Consider the following 21,508-nt stretch of genomic DNA (forward strand, 5'->3'; position numbering starts at 1 on the left):
CTTAGAAGCCTGTGCAGGCATACTTCATCGCCATAGTTGTATCATCGTAATGGTCAGAAACGTTTTCCCTGTTTGCTTCAACTATCAACCATTTGCAAGTTCAAAGGTGCCCGAATTCCATTTAAACTCAAGCCCGGCAAGGGCCATTATTTTCCTGGAGCCGATGTCACACATCTGATGGGTGTGGAAGAGAACTCCCAGGTGTACTTTGTGTTTTCCTCCTTTGCAGGTCAGAAAGATGATTTTCTGAAGTATTTTAGTGCAGTTTATACTGGTTCCATGCAGGTCCGTCCTTAATGCTGAGACTGAGCAAAGGCATGGTTGGTTCAGCAACCTGAGTCCTTCTAAACCTACCAAAGTAGCCTTCCTGCAGGATGGGCCAGGTCGCTGGCGGCAGGAGCTTCAGGGACTTGTTCCTGAACATGGCCGCCACCGACACCACGCCCCCGAGGGCTTGACAGCCAGGGGCTCCTCGGTGGGCGAGGCCGGCCCCAAACAGCACTACCTGTTGCTCCCACACCAGCTCTGGTGAGGTGTCAGGCAGTCAGGTTCGCCCAGGATCTTCTGAGTGCTCGAAACCCTCACTCCCCAGGGCCTCTCTTCACAGGCCTTTCCGCAGCAGGATCCGCAGGAAGGGCCTGCACGCCTTGCTCAAAATGGTTCCGCTTGATGGCAGTGTTGCTCCAGAAATGCCAGCCACCCTCTGGAGCTGGGCGTCTCCCTCCGCCCTTTGCGTGTTCAAAAAGGCCCATGGTAGCCAAAAACACCTTCCAAACTCTGCCAGCTGGGTTGGCTCCACTGGAATGTTGGGGAAAGACGTGTGTCCTCTTTCTGGGGCTCTCCTGGGCTGGAAGACCATAGGGAAAAGGGAATCCAGAGGAGCCGTCCAACTCTGGGTCCACGTCCACAGCAGTCTCTGGGACTCTGAGGCGAGTGGCCTGGCCGCTGCCTCCTGGGGAGACCGCGATGTGATGGATTCTGTCACTTTGTTGTTACTGATGTGGGTTAGGATCAGAATTACCTGGATGATTCACGAATTAGGGTTTGGTTGAAAACCCTTGCCACGTGGACTACATCCAGGTTCTAGCCGTGCATCGTAGTGTTTGCTCCTGTCATAAGGGGTCCTTTTGCAATAGGTGTAGACATTGGTCCCCACAGAGCACTCTTACTTAAGTGGCTCCTTCCACTTTGGTAACTTGTTTCTAGCTAGGTGACTGAGTGTGCTCAACAAACCCTAGACTTAAGTCATGTGTCCCTTCTGCCAGGACACTCATCCCTCATGGGAATCAATTAAGTGCCGAGCGGGAGAACGTTTGTGTATCTGTGCATGCAGGGCTAACAGGTTATTCTTTTCACAAACCTCAGGGCCGGTAGTGTAGGTGAGCAGAAAAGGGCATCGGTGTGTTAGACCGCAACCTCAGTCCACAACACTGAGTCTAAATGGTTACAGTGAGTTACATCACAGTGGGTTTGCAGTATAAAGTCCAGACCATCTAGACATTTATGCTGACTTCTCCTAGGGGTAGGTAGTGTGGTTTGATCGGGTGTTTTGGTTTGTTTTCTCTTAATGGAACTTTGTGGTGACTGGTGTGTTTTTTGTTTTGGTTGGTTTCTTATCTCTTTGAAGCTGAATTCATACTGAAGGATATGGATCTGCATCTGAGGCAAAGGTATTCAACGGTATTTTCTTTCCTTTTCAGGTCGCGGTTTGCTAAAATAATGAAAGAGAGTGATCAACGGCTCATATGTTGCCTTGGTGTGGAGCCAGCGTTGAGGCACAGACGAAGAGCAGACACTGATTTCAGACGTCTCATAGGTACGTAACACAGCCCTCAGTTGTGCTTTGGTTCCGTTACCCGCTTCTGAACAGTAGGCACCTCTCTCGGGGCGGGTCTCTCACCGAACTTCTCGGGTTACTGTCTGGTTACTAGCGTGTTCAGGCATTCTTCGTCGCCACAGTTGTATCATCCTAATGGTCAAAACGTTTTCCCTGTTTGCTTCAACTATCAACCATTTGCAAGTTCAAAGGTGCCCGAATTCCATTTAAACTCAAGCCCGGCAAGGGCCATTATTTTCCTGGAGCCGATGTCACACATCTGATGGGTGTGGAAGAGAACTCCCAGGTGTACTTTGTGTTTTCCTCCTTTGCAGGTCAGAAAGATGATTTTCTGAAGTATTTTAGTGCAGTTTATACTGGTTCCATGGAGGTCTGTCCTTAATGCTGAGACTGAGCAACCTTCCTGCACGATGGGCCAGGTGGCCGGCGGCAGGAGCTTCAGGGCCTTGTTCCTGAACATGGCCGCCACCGACACCACGCCCCCGAGGGCTTGACAGCCAGGGGCTCCTCGTTGGGCAAGCCCGGCCCCAAACAGCACTACTCCCACCGAACTTCTCGGGTTACTGTCTGGTTACTAGCGTGTTCAGGCATTCTTCGTCGCCACAGTTGTATCATCGTAATGGTCAGAAACGTTTTCCCTGTTTGCTTCAACTATCAACCATTTGCAAGTTCAAAGGTGCCCAAATTCCATTTAAACTCAAGCCCGGCAAGGGCCATTATTTTCCTGGAGCCGATGTCACACATCTGATGGTTGTGGAAGAGAACTCCCAGGTGTACTTTGTGTTTTACTCCTTTGCAGGTCAGAAAGATGATATTCTGAAGTATTTTAGTGCAGTTTATACTGGTTCCATGGAGGTCTGTCCTTAATGCTGAGACTGAGCAACCTTCCTGCAGGATGGGCCAGGTGGCCGGCGGCAGGAGCTTCAGGGCCTTGTTCCTGAACATGGCCCCCACCGACACCACGCCCCCGAGGGCTTGACAGCCAGGGGCTCCTCCGTGGGCGAGGCCGGCACCAAACAGCACTACCTGTTGCTCCCACACCGGCTCTGGTGAGGTGTCAGGCAGTCAGGTTGGCCCAGGATCTTCTGAGTGCTCGAAACCCTCACTCCCCAGGGCCTCTCTTCACAGGCCTTCCGGCAGCAGGATCCGCAGGAAGGGCCTGCACGCCTTGCTCAAAATGGTTCCGCTTGATGGCAGTGTTGCTCCAGAAATGCCAGCCACCCTCTGGAGCTGGGCGCCTCCCTCCGCCCTTTGCGTGTTCAAAAAGGCCCATGGTAGCCAAAAACACCTTCCAAACTCTGCCAGCTGGGTTGGCTCCACTGGAATGTTGGGGAAAGACCTGTGTCCTCTTTCTGGGGCTCTCCTGGGCTGGAAGACCATAGGGAAAAGGGAATCCAGAGGAGCCGTCCAACTCTGGGTCCACGTCCATAGCAGTCTCTGGGACTCTGAGGCGAGTGGCCTGGCCGCTGCCTCCTGGGGAGACTGCGATGTGATGGATTCTGTCACTTTGTTGTTACTGATGTGGGTTAGGATCAGAATTACCTGGATGATTCACGAATTAGGGTTTGGTTGAAAACCCTTGCCACGTGGACTACATCCAGGTTCTAGCCGTGCATCGTAGTGTGTGCTCCTGTCATAAGGGGTCCTTTTGCAATAGGTTTGACATTGGTCCCCACAGAGCACTGTTACTTAAATGGCTCCGTCCACTTTGGTAACTTGTTTCTAGCTAGGTGACTGAGTGTGCTCAACAAACCCTAGACTTAAGTCATGTGTCCCTTCTGCCAGGACACTCATCCCTCATGGGAATCAATTAAGTGCCGAGCGGGAGAACGTTTGTGTATCTGTGCATGCAGGGCTAACAGGTTATTCTTTTCACAAACCTCAGGGCCGGTAGTGTAGGTGAGCAGAAAAGGGCATCGGTATGTTAGACCGCAACCTCAGTCCACAACACTGAGTCTAAATGGTTACAGTGAGTTACATCACAGTGGGTTTGCAGTATAAAGTCCAGACCATCTAGACATTTATGCTGACTTCTCCTAGGGGTAGGTAGTGTGGTTTGATCGGGTGTTTTGGTTTGTTTTCTCTTAATGGAACTTTGTGGTGACTGGTGTGTTTTTTGTTTTGGTTGGTTTCTTATCTCTTTGAAGCTGAATTCATACTGAAGGATATGGATCTGCATCTGAGGCAAAGGTATTCAACGGTATTTTCTTTCCTTTTCAGGTCGCGGTTTGCTAAAATAATGAAAGAGAGTGATCAACGGCTCATATGTTGCCTTGGTGTGGAGCCAGCGTTGAGGCACAGACGAAGAGCAGACACTGATTTCAGACGTCTCATAGGTACGTAACACAGCCCTCAGTTGTGCTTTGGTTCCGTTACCCGCTTCTGAACAGTAGGCACCTCTCTCGGGGCGGGTCTCTCACCGAACTTCTCGGGTTACTGTCTGGTTACTAGCGTGTTCAGGCATTCTTCGTCGCCACAGTTGTATCATCGTAATGGTCAGAAACGTTTTCCCTGTTTGCTTCAACTATCAACCATTTGCAAGTTCAAAGGTGCCCGAATTCCATTTAAACTCAAGCCCGGCAAGGGCCATTATTTTCCTGGAGCCGATGTCACACATCTGATGGGTGTGGAAGAGAACTCCCAGGTGTACTTTGTGTTTTCCTCCTTTGCAGGTCAGAAAGATGATTTTCTGAAGTATTTTAGTGCAGTTTATACTGGTTCCATGGAGGTCTGTCCTTAATGCTGAGACTGAGCAACCTTCCTGCACGATGGGCCAGGTGGCCGGTGGCAGGAGCTTCAGGGCCTTGTTCCTGAACATGGCCGCCACCGACACCACGCCCCCGAGGGCTTGACAGCCAGGGGCTCCTCGGTGGGCGAGGCCGGCCCCAAACAGCACTACCTGTTGCTCCCACACCGGCTCTGGTGAGGTGTCAGGCAGTCAGGTTGGCCCAGGATCTTCTGAGTGCTCGAAACCCTCACTCCCCAGGGCCTCTCTTCACAGGCCTTCCGGCAGCAGGATCCGCAGGAAGGGCCTGCACGCCTTGCTCAAAATGGTTCCGCTTGATGGCAGTGTTGCTCCAGAAATGCCAGCCACCCTCTGGAGCTGGGCGCCTCCCTCCGCCCTTTGCGTGTTCAAAAAGGCCCATGGTAGCCAAAAACACCTTCCAAACTCTGCCAGCTGGGTTGGCTCCACTGGAATGTTGGGGAAAGACCTGTGTCCTCTTTCTGGGGCTCTCCTGGGCTGGAAGACCATAGGGAAAAGGGAATCCAGAGGAGCCGTCCAACTCTGGGTCCACGTCCACAGCAGTCTCTGGGACTCTGAGGCGAGTGGCCTGGCCGCTGCCTCCTGGGGAGACCGCGATGTGATGGATTCTGTCACTTTGTTGTTACTGATGTGGGTTAGGATCAGAATTACCTGGATGATTCACGAATTAGGGTTTGGTTGAAAACCCTTGCCACGTGGACTACATCCAGGTTCTAGCCGTGCATCGTAGTGTGTGCTCCTGTCATAAGGGGTCCTTTTGCAATAGGTGTAGACATTGGTCCCCACAGAGCACTCTTACTTAAGTGGCTCCGTCCACTTTGGCAACTTGTTTCTAGCTAGGTGACTGAGTGTGCTCAACAAACCCTAGACTTAAGTCATGTGTCCCTTCTGCCAGGACACTCATCCCTCATGGGAATCAATTAAGTGCCGAGCGGGAGAACGTTTGTGTATCTGTGCATGCAGGGCTAACAGGTTATTCTTTTCACAAACCTCAGGGCCGGTAGTGTAGGTGAGCAGAAAAGGGCATCGGTATGTTAGACCGCAGCCTCAGTCCACAACACAGTCTAAATGGTTACAGTGAGTTACATCACAGTGGGTTTGCAGTATAAGGTCCAGACCATCTAGACATTTATGCTGACTTCTCCTAGGGGTAGGTAGTGTGGTTTGATCGGGTGTTTTGGTTTGTTTTCTCTTAATGGAACTTTGTGGTGACTGGTGTGTTTTTTCTTTTGGTTGGTTTCTTATCTCCTTGAAGCTGAATTCATACTGAAGGATATGGATCTGCATCTGAGGCAAAGGTATTCAACGGTATTTTCTTTCCTTTTCAGGTCGCGGTTTGCTAAAATAATGAAAGAGAGTGATCAACGGCTCATATGTTGCCTTGGTGTGGAGCCAGCGTTGAGGCACAGACGAAGAGCAGACACTGATTTCAGACGTCTCATAGGTACGTAACCCAGCCCTCAGTTGTGCTTTGGTTCCGTTACCCGCTTCTGAACAGTAGGCACCTCTCTCAGGGCGGGTCTCTCACCGAACTTCTGGCGTTTCTCTCTGCTTAGAAGCCTGTGCAGGCATACTTCATCGCCATAGTTGTATCATCGTAATGGTCAGAAACGTTTTCCCTGTTTGCTTCAACTATCAACCATTTGCAAGTTCAAAGGTGCCCGAATTCCATTTAAACTCAAGCCCGGCAAGGGCCATTATTTTCCTGGAGCCGATGTCACACATCTGATGGGTGTGGAAGAGAACTCCCAGGTGTACTTTGTGTTTTCCTCCTTTGCAGGTCAGAAAGATGATTTTCTGAAGTATTTTAGTGCAGTTTATACTGGTTCCATGCAGGTCCGTCCTTAATGCTGAGACTGAGCAAAGGCATGGTTAGTTCAGCAACCTGAGTCCTTCTAAACCTACCAAAGTAGCCTTCCTGCAGGATGGGCCAGGTCGCTGGCGGCAGGAGCTTCAGGGACTTGTTCCTGAACATGGCCGCCACCGACACCACGCCCCCGAGGGCTTGACAGCCAGGGGCTCCTCGGTGGGCGAGGCCGGCCCCAAACAGCACTACCTGTTGCTCCCACACCAGCTCTGGTGAGGTGTCAGGCAGTCAGGTTCGCCCAGGATCTTCTGAGTGCTCGAAACCCTCACTCCCCAGGGCCTCTCTTCACAGGCCTTTCCGCAGCAGGATCCGCAGGAAGGGCCTGCACGCCTTGCTCAAAATGGTTCCGCTTGATGGCAGTGTTGCTCCAGAAATGCCAGCCACCCTCTGGAGCTGGGCGCCTCCCTCCGCCCTTTGCGTGTTCAAAAAGGCCAATGGTAGCCAAAAACACCTTCCAAACTCTGCCAGCTGGGTTGGCTCCACTGGAATGTTGGGGAAAGACCTGTGTCCTCTTTCTGGGGCTCTCCTGGGCTGGAAGACCATAGGGAAAAGGGAATCCAGAGGAGCCGTCCAACTCTGGGTCCACGTCCACAGCAGTCTCTGGGACTCTGAGGCGAGTGGCCTGGCCGCTGCCTCCTGGGGAGACCGCGATGTGATGGATTCTGTCACTTTGTTGTTACTGATGTGGGTTAGGATCAGAATTACCTGGATGATTCACGAATTAGGGTTTGGTTGAAAACCCTTGCCACGTGGACTACATCCAGGTTCTAGCCGTGCATCGTAGTGTGTGCTCCTGTCATAAGGGGTCCTTTTGCAATAGGTGTAGACATTGGTCCCCACAGAGCACTCTTACTTAAGTGGCTCCGTCCACTTTGGTAACTTGTTTCTAGCTAGGTGACTGAGTGTGCTCAACAAACCCTAGACTTAAGTCATGTGTCCCTTCTGCCAGGACACTCATCCCTCATGGGAATCAATTAAGTGCCGAGCGGGAGAACGTTTGTGTATCTGTGCATGCAGGGCTAACAGGTTATTCTTTTCACAAACCTCAGGGCCGGTAGTGTAGGTGAGCAGAAAAGGGCATCGGTATGTTAGACCGCAGCCTCAGTCCACAACACTGAGTCTAAATGGTTACAGTGAGTTACATCACAGTGGGTTTGCAGTATAAAGTCCAGACCATCTAGACATTTATGCTGACTTCTCCTAGGGGTAGGTAGTGTGGTTTGATCGGGTGTTTTGGTTTGTTTTCTCTTAATGGAACTTTGTGGTGACTGGTGTGTTTTTTGTTTTGGTTGGTTTCTTATCTCTTTGAAGCTGAATTCATACTGAAGGATATGGATCTGCATCTGAGGCAAAGGTATTCAACGGTATTTTCTTTCCTTTTCAGGTCGCGGTTTGCTAAAATAATGAAAGAGAGTGATCAACGGCTCATATGTTGCCTTGGTGTGGAGCCAGCGTTGAGGCACAGACGAAGAGCAGACACTGATTTCAGACGTCTCATAGGTACGTAACACAGCCCTCAGTTGTGCTTTGGTTCCGTTACCCGCTTCTGAACAGTAGGCACCTCTCTCGGGGCGGGTCTCTCACCGAACTTCTCGGGTTACTGTCTGGTTACTAGCGTGTTCAGGCATTCTTCGTCGCCACAGTTGTATCATCGTAATGGTCAGAAACGTTTTCCCTGTTTGCTTCAACTATCAACCATTTGCAAGTTCAAAGGTGCCCGAATTCCATTTAAACTCAAGCCCGGCAAGGGCCATTATTTTCCTGGAGCCGATGTCACACATCTGATGGGTGTGGAAGAGAACTCCCAGGTGTACATTGTGTTTTCCTCCTTTGCAGGTCAGAAAGATGATTTTCTGAAGTATTTTAGTGCAGTTTATACTGGTTCCATGGAGGTCTGTCCTTAATGCTGAGACTGAGCAACCTTCCTGCACGATGGGCCAGGTGGCCGGTGGCAGGAGCTTCAGGGCCTTGTTCCTGAACATGGCCGCCACCGACACCACGCCCCCGAGGGCTTGACAGACAGGGGCTCCTCGGTGGGCGAGGCCGGCCCCAAACAGCACTACCTGTTGCTCCCACACCAGCTCTGGTGAGGTGTCAGGCAGTCAGGTTCGCCCAGGATCTTCTGAGTGCTCGAAACCCTCACTCCCCAGGGCCTCTCTTCACAGGCCTTTCTGCAGCAGGATCCACAGGAAGGGCCTGCACGCCTTGCTCAAAATGGTTCCGCTTGATGGCAGTGTTGCTCCAGAAATGCCAGCCACCCTCTGGAGCTGGGCGCCTCCCTCCGTCCTTTGCGTGTTCAAAAAGGCCAATGGTAGCCAAAAACACCTTCCAAACTCTGCCAGCTGGGTTGGCTCCACTGGAATGTTGGGGAAAGACCTGTGTCCTCTTTCTGGGGCTCTCCTGGGCTGGAAGACCATAGGGAAAAGGGAATCCAGAGGAGCCGTCCAACTCTGGGACCACGTCCACAGCAGTCTCTGGGACTCTGAGGCGAGTGGCCTGGCCGCTGCCTCCTGGGGAGACCGCGATGTGATGGATTCTGTCACTTTGTTGTTACTGATGTGGGTTAGGATCAGAATTACCTGGATGATTCACGAATTAGGGTTTGGTTGAAAACCCTTGCCACGTGGACTACATCCAGGTTCTAGCCGTGCATCGTAGTGTGTGCTCCTGTCATAAGGGGTCCTTTTGCAATAGGTGTAGACATTGGTCCCCACAGAGCACTCTTACTTAAGTGGCTCCGTCCACTTTGGTAACTTGTTTCTAGCTAGGTGACTGAGTGTGCTCAACAAACCCTAGACTTAAGTCATGTGTCCCTTCTGCCAGGACACTCATCCCTCATGGGAATCAATTAAGTGCCGAGCGGGAGAACGTTTGTGTATCTGTGCATGCAGGGCTAACATGTTATTCTTTTCACAAACCTCAGGGCCGGTAGTGTAGGTGAGCAGAAAAGGGCATCGGTGTGTTAGACCGCAGCCTCAGTCCACAACACTGAGTCTAAATGGTTACAGTGAGTTACATCACAGTGGGTTTGCAGTATAAACTCCAGACCATCTAGACATTTATGCTGACTTCTCCTAGGGGTAGGTAGTATGGTTTGATCGGGTGTTTTGGTTTGTTTTCTCTTAATGGAACTTTGTGGTGACTGGTGTGTTTTTTGTTTTGGTTGGTTTCTTATCTCTTTGAAGCTGAATTCATACTGAAGGATATGGATCTGCATCTGAGGCAAAGGTATTCAACGGTATTTTCTTTCCTTTTCAGGTCGCGGTTTGCTAAAATAATGAAAGAGAGTGATCAACGGCTCATATGTTGCCTTGGTGTGGAGCCAGCGTTAAGGCACAGACGAAGAGCAGACACTGATTTCAGACGTCTCATAGGTACGTAACACAGCCCTCAGTTGTGCTTTGGTTCCGTTACCCGCTTCTGAACAGTAGGCACCTCTCTTGGGGCGGGTCTCTCACCGAACTTCTCGGGTTACTGTCTGGTTACTAGCGTGTTCAGGCATTCTTCGTCGCCACAGTTGTATCATCGTAATGGTCAGAAACGTTTTCCCTGTTTGCTTCAACTATCAACCATTTGCAAGTTCAAAGGTGCCCGAATTCCATTTAAACTCAAGCCCGGCAAGGGCCATTATTTTCCTGGAGCCGATGTCACACATCTGATGGGTGTGGAAGAGAACTCCCAGGTGTACTTTGTGTTTTCCTCCTTTGCAGGTCAGAAAGATGATTTTCTGAAGTATTTTAGTGCAGTTTATACTGGTTCCATGGAGGTCTGTCCTTAATGCTGAGACTGAGCAACCTTCCTGCACGATGGGCCAGGTGGCCGGTGGCAGGAGCTTCAGGGCCTTGTTCCTGAACATGGCCGCCACCGACACCACGCCCCCGAGGGCTTGACAGCCAGGGGCTCCTCGGTGGGCGAGGCCGGCCCCAAACAGCACTACCTGTTGCTCCCACACCAGCTCTGGTGAGGTGTCAGGCAGTCAGGTTCGCCCAGGATCTTCTGAGTGCTCGAAACCCTCACTCCCCAGGGCCTCTCTTCACAGGCCTTTCTGCAGCAGGATCCGTAGGAAGGGCCTGCACGCCTTGCTCAAAATGGTTCCGCTTGATGGCAGTGTTGCTCCAGAAATGCCAGCCACCCTCTGGAGCTGGGCGCCTCCCTCCGCCCTTTGCGTGTTCAAAAAGGCCAATGGTAGCCAAAAACACCTTCCAAACTCTGCCAGCTGGGTTGGCTCCACTGGAATGTTGGGGAAAGACCTGTGTCCTCTTTCTGGGGCTCTCCTGGGCTGGAAGACCATAGGGAAAAGGGAATCCAGAGGAGCCGTCCAACTCTGGGTCCACGTCCACAGCAGTCTCTGGGACTCTGAGGCGAGTGGCCTGGCCGCTGCCTCCTGGGGAGACCGCGATGTGATGGATTCTGTCACTTTGTTGTTACTGATGTGGGTTAGGATCAGAATTACCTGGATGATTCACGAATTAGGGTTTGGTTGAAAACCCTTGCCACGTGGACTACATCCAGGTTCTAGCCGTGCATCGTAGTGTGTGCTCCTGTCATAAGGGGTCCTTTTGCAATAGGTGTAGACATTGGTCCCCACAGAGCACTCTTACTTAAGTGGCTCCGTCCACTTTGGTAACTTGTTTCTAGCTAGGTGACTGAGTGTGCTCAACAAACCCTAGACTTAAGTCATGTGTCCCTTCTGCCAGGACACTCATCCCTCATGGGAATCAATTAAGTGCCGAGCGGGAGAACGTTTGTGTATCTGTGCATGCAGGGCTAACAGGTTATTCTTTTCACAAACCTCAGGGCCGGTAGTGTAGGTGAGCAGAAAAGGGCATCGGTATGTTAGACCGCAGCCTCAGTCCACAACACTGAGTCTAAATGGTTACAGTGAGTTACATCACAGTGGGTTTGCAGTATAAAGTCCAGACCATCTAGACATTTACGCTGACTTCTCCTAGGGGTAGGTAGTGTGGTTTGATCGGGTGTTTTGGTTTGTTTTCTCTTAATGGAACTTTGTGGTGACTGGTGTGTTTTTTGTTTTGGTTGGTTTCTTATCTCTTTGAAGCTGAATTCATACTGAAGGATATGGATCTGCATCTGAGGCAAAGGTATTCAACGGTATTTTCTTTCCTTTTCAGGTCGCGGTTTGCTAAAATAATGAAAGAGAGTGATCAACGGCTCATATGTTGCCTTGGTGTGGAGCCAGCGTTGAGGCACAGACGAAGAGCAGACACTGATTTCAGACGTCTCATAGGTACGTAACACAGCCCTCAGTTGTGCTTTGGTTCCGTTACCCGCTTCTGAACAGTAGGCACCTCTCTTGGGGCGGGTCTCTCACCGAACTTCTCGGGTTACTGTCTGGTTACTAGCGTGTTCAGGCATTCTTCGTCGCCACAGTTGTATCATCGTAATGGTCAGAAACGTTTTCCCTGTTTGCTTCAACTATCAACCATTTGCAAGTTCAAAGGTGCCCGAATTCCATTTAAACTCAAGCCCGGCAAGGGCCATTATTTTCCTGGAGCCGATGTCACACATCTGATGGGTGTGGAAGAGAACTCCCAGGTGTACTTTGTGTTTTCCTCCTTTGCAGGTCAGAAAGATGATTTTCTGAAGTACTTTAGTGCAGTTTATACTGGTTCCATGCAGGTCTGTCCTTAATGCTGAGACTGAGCAACCTTCCTGCAGGATGGGCCAGGTGGCCGGTGGCAGGAGCTTCAGGGCCTTGTTCCTGAACATGGCCGCCACCGACACCACGCCCCCGAGGGCTTGACAGCCAGGGGCTCCTCGTTGGGCGAGCCCGGCCCCAAACAGCACTACCTGTTGCTCCCACACCGGCTCTGGTGAGGTGCCAGGCAGTCAGGTTGGCCCAGGATCTTCTGAGTGCTTGAAACCCTCACTCCCCAGGGCCTCTCTTCACAGGCCTTTCCGCAGCAGGATCCGCAGCAAGGGCCTGCACGCCTTGCTCAAAATGGTTCCGCTTGATGGCAGTGTTGCTCCAGAAATCCAGCCACCCTCTGGAGCTGGGAGCCTCCCTCCGCCCTTTGCGTGTTCAAAAAGGCCAATGGTAGCCAAAAACACCTTCCAAACTCTGCCAGCTGGGTTGGCTCCACTGGAATGTTGGGGAAAGACCTGTGTCCTCTTTCGGGGGCTCTCCTGGGCTGGAAGACCATAGGGAAAAGGGAATCCAGAGGAGCCGTCCAACTCTGGGTCCACGTCCACAGCAGTCTCTGGGACTCTGAGGCGAGTGGCCTGGCCGCTGCCTCCTGGGGAGACTGCGATGTGATGGATTCTGTCACTTTGTTGTTACTGATGTGGGTTAGGATCAGAATTACCTGGATGATTCACGAATTAGGGTTTGGTTGAAAACCCTTGCCACGTGGACTACATCCAGGTTCTAGCCGTGCATCGTAGTGTGTGCTCCTGTCATAAGGGGTCCTTTTGCAATAGGTGTAGACATTGGTCCCCACAGAGCACTCTTACTTAAATGGCTCCGTCCACTTTGGTAACTTGTTTCTAGCTAGGTGACTGAGTGTGCTCAACAAACCCTAGACTTAAGTCATGTGTCCCTTCTGCCAGGACACTCATCCCTCATGGGAATCAATTAAGTGCCGAGCGGGAGAACGTTTGTGTATCTGTGCATGCAGGGCTAACAGGTTATTCTTTTCACAAACCTCAGGGCCGGTAGTGTAGGTGAGCAGAAAAGGGCATCGGTATGTTAGACCGCAGCCTCAGTCCACAACACTGAGTCTAAATGGTTACAGTGAGTTACATCACAGTGGGTTTGCAGTATAAAGTCCAGACCATCTAGACATTTACGCTGACTTCTCCTAGGGGTAGGTAGTGTGGTTTGATCGGGTGTTTTGGTTTGTTTTCTCTTAATGGAACTTTGTGGTGACTGGTGTGTTTTTTGTTTTGGTTGGTTTCTTATCTCTTTGAAGCTGAATTCATACTGAAGGATATGGATCTGCATCTGAGGCAAAGGTATTCAACGGTATTTTCTTTCCTTTTCAGGTCGCGGTTTGCTAAAATAATGAAAGAGAGTGATCAACGGCTCATATGTTGCCTTGGTGTGGAGCCAGCGTTGAGGCACAGACGAAGAGCAGACACTGATTTCAGACGTCTCATAGGTACGTAACACAGCCCTCAGTTGTGCTTTGGTTCCGTTACCCGCTTCTGAACAGTAGGCACCTCTCTTGGGGCGGGTCTCTCACCGAACTTCTCGGGTTACTGTCTGGTTACTAGCGTGTTCAGGCATTCTTCGTCGCCACAGTTGTATCATCGTAATGGTCAGAAACGTTTTCCCTGTTTGCTTCAACTATCAACCATTTGCAAGTTCAAAGGTGCCCGAATTCCATTTAAACTCAAGCCCGGCAAGGGCCATTATTTTCCTGGAGCCGATGTCACACATCTGATGGGTGTGGAAGAGAACTCCCAGGTGTACTTTGTGTTTTCCTCCTTTGCAGGTCAGAAAGATGATTTTCTGAAGTACTTTAGTGCAGTTTATACTGGTTCCATGCAGGTCTGTCCTTAATGCTGAGACTGAGCAACCTTCCTGCAGGATGGGCCAGGTGGCCGGTGGCAGGAGCTTCAGGGCCTTGTTCCTGAACATGGCCGCCACCGACACCACGCCCCCGAGGGCTTGACAGCCAGGGGCTCCTCGTTGGGCGAGCCCGGCCCCAAACAGCACTACCTGTTGCTCCCACACCGGCTCTGGTGAGGTGCCAGGCAGTCAGGTTGGCCCAGGATCTTCTGAGTGCTTGAAACCCTCACTCCCCAGGGCCTCTCTTCACAGGCCTTTCCGCAGCAGGATCCGCAGCAAGGGCCTGCACGCCTTGCTCAAAATGGTTCCGCTTGATGGCAGTGTTGCTCCAGAAATCCAGCCACCCTCTGGAGCTGGGAGCCTCCCTCCGCCCTTTGCGTGTTCAAAAAGGCCAATGGTAGCCAAAAACACCTTCCAAACTCTGCCAGCTGGGTTGGCTCCACTGGAATGTTGGGGAAAGACCTGTGTCCTCTTTCGGGGGCTCTCCTGGGCTGGAAGACCATAGGGAAAAGGGAATCCAGAGGAGCCGTCCAACTCTGGGTCCACGTCCACAGCAGTCTCTGGGACTCTGAGGCGAGTGGCCTGGCCGCTGCCTCCTGGGGAGACTGCGATGTGATGGATTCTGTCACTTTGTTGTTACTGATGTGGGTTAGGATCAGAATTACCTGGATGATTCACGAATTAGGGTTTGGTTGAAAACCCTTGCCACGTGGACTACATCCAGGTTCTAGCCGTGCATCGTAGTGTGTGCTCCTGTCATAAGGGGTCCTTTTGCAATGGGTGTAGACATTGGTCCCCACAGAGCACTCTTACTTAAATGGCTCCGTCCACTTTGGTAACTTGTTTCTAGCTAGGTGACTGAGTGTGCTCAACAAACCCTAGACTTAAGTCATGTGTCCCTTCTGCCAGGACACTCATCCCTCATGGGAATCAATTAAGTGCCGAGCGGGAGAACGTTTGTGTATCTGTGCATGCAGGGCTAACAGGTTATTCTTTTCACAAACCTCAGGGCCGGTAGTGTAGGTGAGCAGAAAAGGGCATCGGTATGTTAGACCGCAACCTCAGTCCACAACACTGAGTCTAAATGGTTACAGTGAGTTACATCACAGTGGGTTTGCAGTATAAAGTCCAGACCATCTAGACATTTATGCTGACTTCTCCTAGGGGTAGGTAGTGTGGTTTGATCGGGTGTTTTGGTTTGTTTTCTCTTAATGGGACTTTGTGGTGACTGGTGTGTTTTTTGTTTTGGTTGGTTTCTTATCTCTTTGAAGCTGAATTCATACTGATGGATATGGATCTGCATCTGAGGCAAAGGTATTCAACGGTATTTTCTTTCCTTTTCAGGTCGCGGTTTGCTAAAATAATGAAAGAGAGTGATCAACGGCTCATATGTTGCCTTGGTGTGGAGCCAGCGTTGAGGCACAGACGAAGAGCAGACACTGATTTCAGACGTCTCATAGGTACGTAACACAGCCCTCAGTTGTGCTTTGGTTCCGTTACCCGCTTCTGAACAGTAGGCACCTCTCTCGGGACGGGTCTCTCACCGAACTTCTCGGGTTACTGTCTGGTTACTAGCGTGTTCAGGCATTCTTCGTCGCCACAGTTGTATCATCGTAATGGTCAGAAACGTTTTCCCTGTTTGCTTCAACTATCAACCATTTGCAAGTTCAAAGGTGCCCGAATTCCATTTAAACTCAAGCCCGGCAAGGGCCATTATTTTCCTGGAGCCGATGTCACACATCTGATGGGTGTGGAAGAGAACTCCCAGGTGTACTTTGTGTTTTCCTCCTTTGCAGGTCAGAAAGATGATTTTCTGAAGTATTTTAGTGCAGTTTATACTGGTTCCATGGAGGTCTGTCCTTAATGCTGAGACTGAGCAACCTTCCTGCACGATGGGCCAGGTGGCCGGTGGCAGGAGCTTCAGGGCCTTGTTCCTGAACATGGCCGCCACCGACACCACGCCCCCGAGGGCTTGACAGCCAGGGGCTCCTCGGTGGGCGAGGCCGGCCCCAAACAGCACTACCTGTTGCTCCCACACCAGCTCTGGTGAGGTGTCAGGCAGTCAGGTTCGCCCAGGATCTTCTGAGTGCTCGAAACCCTCACTCCCCAGGGCCTCTCTTCACAGGCCTTTCTGCAGCAGGATCCGCAGGAAGGGCCTGCACGCCTTGCTCAAAATGGTTCCGCTTGATGGCAGTGTTGCTCCAGAAATGCCAGCCACCCTCTGGAGCTGGGCGCCTCCCTCCGCCCTTTGCGTGTTCAAAAAGGCCAATGGTAGCCAAAAACACCTTCCAAACTCTGCCAGCTGGGTTGGCTCCACTGGAATGTTGGGGAAAGACCTGTGTCCTCTTTCTGGGGCTCTCCTGGGCTGGAAGACCATAGGGAAAAGGGAATCCAGAGGAGCCGTCCAACTCTGGGACCACGTCCACAGCAGTCTCTGGGACTCTGAGGCGAGTGGCCTGGCCGCTGCCTCCTGGGGAGACCGCGATGTGATGGATTCTGTCACTTTGTTGTTACTGATGTGGGTTAGGATCAGAATTACCTGGATGATTCACGAATTAGGGTTTGGTTGAAAACCCTTGCCACGTGGACTACATCCAGGTTCTAGCCGTGCATCGTAGTGTGTGCTCCTGTCATAAGGGGTCCTTTTGCAATAGGTGTAGACCTTGGTCCCCACAGAGCACTCTTACTTAAGTGGCTCCGTCCACTTTGGTAACTTGTTTCTAGCTAGGTGACTGAGTGTGCTCAACAAACCCTAGACTTAAGTCATGTGTCCCTTCTGCCAGGACACTCATCCCTCATGGGAATCAATTAAGTGCCGAGCGGGAGAACGTTTGTGTATCTGTGCATGCAGGGCTAACATGTTATTCTTTTCACAAACCTCAGGGCCGGTAGTGTAGGTGAGCAGAAAAGGGCATCGGTGTGTTAGACCGCAGCCTCAGTCCACAACACTGAGTCTAAATGGTTACAGTGAGTTACATCACAGTGGGTTTGCAGTATAAACTCCAGACCATCTAGACATTTATGCTGACTTCTCCTAGGGGTAGGTAGTATGGTTTGATCGGGTGTTTTGGTTTGTTTTCTCTTAATGGAACTTTGTGGTGACTGGTGTGTTTTTTGTTTTGGTTGGTTTCTTATCTCTTTGAAGCTGAATTCATACTGAAGGATATGGATCTGCATCTGAGGCAAAGGTATTCAACGGTATTTTCTTTCCTTTTCAGGTCGCGGTTTGCTAAAATAATGAAAGAGAGTGATCAACGGCTCATATGTTGCCTTGGTGTGGAGCCAGCGTTAAGGCACAGACGAAGAGCAGACACTGATTTCAGACGTCTCATAGGTACGTAACACAGCCCTCAGTTGTGCTTTGGTTCCGTTACCCGCTTCTGAACAGTAGGCACCTCTCTTGGGGCGGGTCTCTCACCGAACTTCTCGGGTTACTGTCTGGTTACTAGCGTGTTCAGGCATTCTTCGTCGCCACAGTTGTATCATCGTAATGGTCAGAAACGTTTTCCCTGTTTGCTTCAACTATCAACCATTTGCAAGTTCAAAGGTGCCCGAATTCCATTTAAACTCAAGCCCGGCAAGGGCCATTATTTTCCTGGAGCCGATGTCACACATCTGATGGGTGTGGAAGAGAACTCCCAGGTGTACTTTGTGTTTTCCTCCTTTGCAGGTCAGAAAGATGATTTTCTGAAGTATTTTAGTGCAGTTTATACTGGTTCCATGGAGGTCTGTCCTTAATGCTGAGACTGAGCAACCTTCCTGCACGATGGGCCAGGTGGCCGGTGGCAGGAGCTTCAGGGCCTTGTTCCTGAACATGGCCGCCACCGACACCACGCCCCCGAGGGCTTGACAGCCAGGGGCTCCTCGGTGGGCGAGGCCGGCCCCAAACAGCACTACCTGTTGCTCCCACACCAGCTCTGGTGAGGTGTCAGGCAGTCAGGTTCGCCCAGGATCTTCTGAGTGCTCGAAACCCTCACTCCCCAGGGCCTCTCTTCACAGGCCTTTCTGCAGCAGGATCCGTAGGAAGGGCCTGCACGCCTTGCTCAAAATGGTTCCGCTTGATGGCAGTGTTGCTCCAGAAATGCCAGCCACCCTCTGGAGCTGGGCGCCTCCCTCCGCCCTTTGCGTGTTCAAAAAGGCCAATGGTAGCCAAAAACACCTTCCAAACTCTGCCAGCTGGGTTGGCTCCACTGGAATGTTGGGGAAAGACCTGTGTCCTCTTTCTGGGGCTCTCCTGGGCTGGAAGACCATAGGGAAAAGGGAATCCAGAGGAGCCGTCCAACTCTGGGTCCACGTCCACAGCAGTCTCTGGGACTCTGAGGCGAGTGGCCTGGCCGCTGCCTCCTGGGGAGACCGCGATGTGATGGATTCTGTCACTTTGTTGTTACTGATGTGGGTTAGGATCAGAATTACCTGGATGATTCACGAATTAGGGTTTGGTTGAAAACCCTTGCCACGTGGACTACATCCAGGTTCTAGCCGTGCATCGTAGTGTGTGCTCCTGTCATAAGGGGTCCTTTTGCAATAGGTGTAGACATTGGTCCCCACAGAGCACTCTTACTTAAGTGGCTCCGTCCACTTTGGTAACTTGTTTCTAGCTAGGTGACTGAGTGTGCTCAACAAACCCTAGACTTAAGTCATGTGTCCCTTCTGCCAGGACACTCATCCCTCATGGGAATCAATTAAGTGCCGAGCGGGAGAACGTTTGTGTATCTGTGCATGCAGGGCTAACAGGTTATTCTTTTCACAAACCTCAGGGCCGGTAGTGTAGGTGAGCAGAAAAGGGCATCGGTATGTTAGACCGCAGCCTCAGTCCACAACACTGAGTCTAAATGGTTACAGTGAGTTACATCACAGTGGGTTTGCAGTATAAAGTCCAGACCATCTAGACATTTACGCTGACTTCTCCTAGGGGTAGGTAGTGTGGTTTGATCGGGTGTTTTTGTTTGTTTTCTCTTAATGGAACTTTGTGGTGACTGGTGTGTTTTTTGTTTTGGTTGGTTTCTTATCTCTTTGAAGCTGAATTCATACTGAAGGATATGGATCTGCATCTGAGGCAAAGGTATTCAACGGTATTTTCTTTCCTTTTCAGGTCGCGGTTTGCTAAAATAATGAAAGAGAGTGATCAACGGCTCATATGTTGCCTTGGTGTGGAGCCAGCGTTGAGGCACAGACGAAGAGCAGACACTGATTTCAGACGTCTCATAGGTACGTAACACAGCCCTCAGTTGTGCTTTGGTTCCGTTACCCGCTTCTGAACAGTAGGCACCTCTCTTGGGGCGGGTCTCTCACCGAACTTCTCGGGTTACTGTCTGGTTACTAGCGTGTTCAGGCATTCTTCGTCGCCACAGTTGTATCATCGTAATGGTCAGAAACGTTTTCCCTGTTTGCTTCAACTATCAACCATTTGCAAGTTCAAAGGTGCCCGAATTCCATTTAAACTCAAGCCCGGCAAGGGCCATTATTTTCCTGGAGCCGATGTCACACATCTGATGGGTGTGGAAGAGAACTCCCAGGTGTACTTTGTGTTTTCCTCCTTTGCAGGTCAGAAAGATGATTTTCTGAAGTACTTTAGTGCAGTTTATACTGGTTCCATGCAGGTCTGTCCTTAATGCTGAGACTGAGCAACCTTCCTGCAGGATGGGCCAGGTGGCCGGTGGCAGGAGCTTCAGGGCCTTGTTCCTGAACATGGCCGCCACCGACACCACGCCCCCGAGGGCTTGACAGCCAGGGGCTCCTCGTTGGGCGAGCCCGGCCCCAAACAGCACTACCTGTTGCTCCCACACCGGCTCTGGTGAGGTGCCAGGCAGTCAGGTTGGCCCAGGATCTTCTGAGTGCTTGAAACCCTCACTCCCCAGGGCCTCTCTTCACAGGCCTTTCCGCAGCAGGATCCGCAGCAAGGGCCTGCACGCCTTGCTCAAAATGGTTCCGCTTGATGGCAGTGTTGCTCCAGAAATCCAGCCACCCTCTGGAGCTGGGAGCCTCCCTCCGCCCTTTGCGTGTTCAAAAAGGCCAATGGTAGCCAAAAACACCTTCCAAACTCTGCCAGCTGGGTTGGCTCCACTGGAATGTTGGGGAAAGACCTGTGTCCTCTTTCGGGGGCTCTCCTGGGCTGGAAGACCATAGGGAAAAGGGAATCCAGAGGAGCCGTCCAACTCTGGGTCCACGTCCACAGCAGTCTCTGGGACTCTGAGGCGAGTGGCCTGGCCGCTGCCTCCTGGGGAGACTGCGATGTGATGGATTCTGTCACTTTGTTGTTACTGATGTGGGTTAGGATCAGAATTACCTGGATGATTCACGAATTAGGGTTTGGTTGAAAACCCTTGCCACGTGGACTACATCCAGGTTCTAGCCGTGCATCGTAGTGTGTGCTCCTGTCATAAGGGGTCCTTTTGCAATAGGTGTAGACATTGGTCCCCACAGAGCACTCTTACTTAAATGGCTCCGTCCACTTTGGTAACTTGTTTCTAGCTAGGTGACTGAGTGTGCTCAACAAACCCTAGACTTAAGTCATGTGTCCCTTCTGCCAGGACACTCATCCCTCATGGGAATCAATTAAGTGCCGAGCGGGAGAACGTTTGTGTATCTGTGCATGCAGGGCTAACAGGTTATTCTTTTCACAAACCTCAGGGCCGGTAGTGTAGGTGAGCAGAAAAGGGCATCGGTATGTTAGACCGCAGCCTCAGTCCACAACACTGAGTCTAAATGGTTACAGTGAGTTACATCACAGTGGGTTTGCAGTATAAAGTCCAGACCATCTAGACATTTACGCTGACTTCTCCTAGGGGTAGGTAGTGTGGTTTGATCGGGTGTTTTGGTTTGTTTTCTCTTAATGGAACTTTGTGGTGACTGGTGTGTTTTTTGTTTTGGTTGGTTTCTTATCTCTTTGAAGCTGAATTCATACTGAAGGATATGGATCTGCATCTGAGGCAAAGGTATTCAACGGTATTTTCTTTCCTTTTCAGGTCGCGGTTTGCTAAAATAATGAAAGAGAGTGATCAACGGCTCATATGTTGCCTTGGTGTGGAGCCAGCGTTGAGGCACAGACGAAGAGCAGACACTGATTTCAGACGTCTCATAGGTACGTAACACAGCCCTCAGTTGTGCTTTGGTTCCGTTACCCGCTTCTGAACAGTAGGCACCTCTCTTGGGGCGGGTCTCTCACCGAACTTCTCGGGTTACTGTCTGGTTACTAGCGTGTTCAGGCATTCTTCGTCGCCACAGTTGTATCATCGTAATGGTCAGAAACGTTTTCCCTGTTTGCTTCAACTATCAACCATTTGCAAGTTCAAAGGTGCCCGAATTCCATTTAAACTCAAGCCCGGCAAGGGCCATTATTTTCCTGGAGCCGATGTCACACATCTGATGGGTGTGGAAGAGAACTCCCAGGTGTACTTTGTGTTTTCCTCCTTTGCAGGTCAGAAAGATGATTTTCTGAAGTACTTTAGTGCAGTTTATACTGGTTCCATGCAGGTCTGTCCTTAATGCTGAGACTGAGCAACCTTC

At 51.0% G+C, this 21,508-nt stretch overlaps 1 long non-coding RNA gene across 1 annotated transcript in view; it reads left to right on the top strand.

Moving 5' to 3' along the window:
- Positions 1–21,508, top strand: part of LOC145536425 (uncharacterized) — a 325,058-nt gene that overhangs the window by 200,368 nt on the left and 103,182 nt on the right. Inside the window, exons 106-116 of the long non-coding RNA XR_014075840.1 lie at positions 1,701–1,816; positions 3,985–4,173; positions 5,930–6,045; positions 7,853–7,968; positions 9,654–9,842; positions 11,601–11,716; positions 13,474–13,589; positions 15,347–15,462; positions 17,221–17,336; positions 19,095–19,210; positions 20,968–21,083. This is a non-coding gene — a long non-coding RNA (uncharacterized LOC145536425). The remainder of the gene's footprint in view (positions 1–1,700; positions 1,817–3,984; positions 4,174–5,929; positions 6,046–7,852; positions 7,969–9,653; positions 9,843–11,600; positions 11,717–13,473; positions 13,590–15,346; positions 15,463–17,220; positions 17,337–19,094; positions 19,211–20,967; positions 21,084–21,508) is intronic.

This window comes from Giraffa tippelskirchi, chromosome X (genome assembly GCF_054371585.1).
Source record: "Giraffa tippelskirchi isolate mGirTip1 chromosome X, T2T-mGirTip1v1.2.pri, whole genome shotgun sequence".
Lineage (NCBI taxonomy): Eukaryota > Metazoa > Chordata > Mammalia > Artiodactyla > Giraffidae > Giraffa > Giraffa tippelskirchi.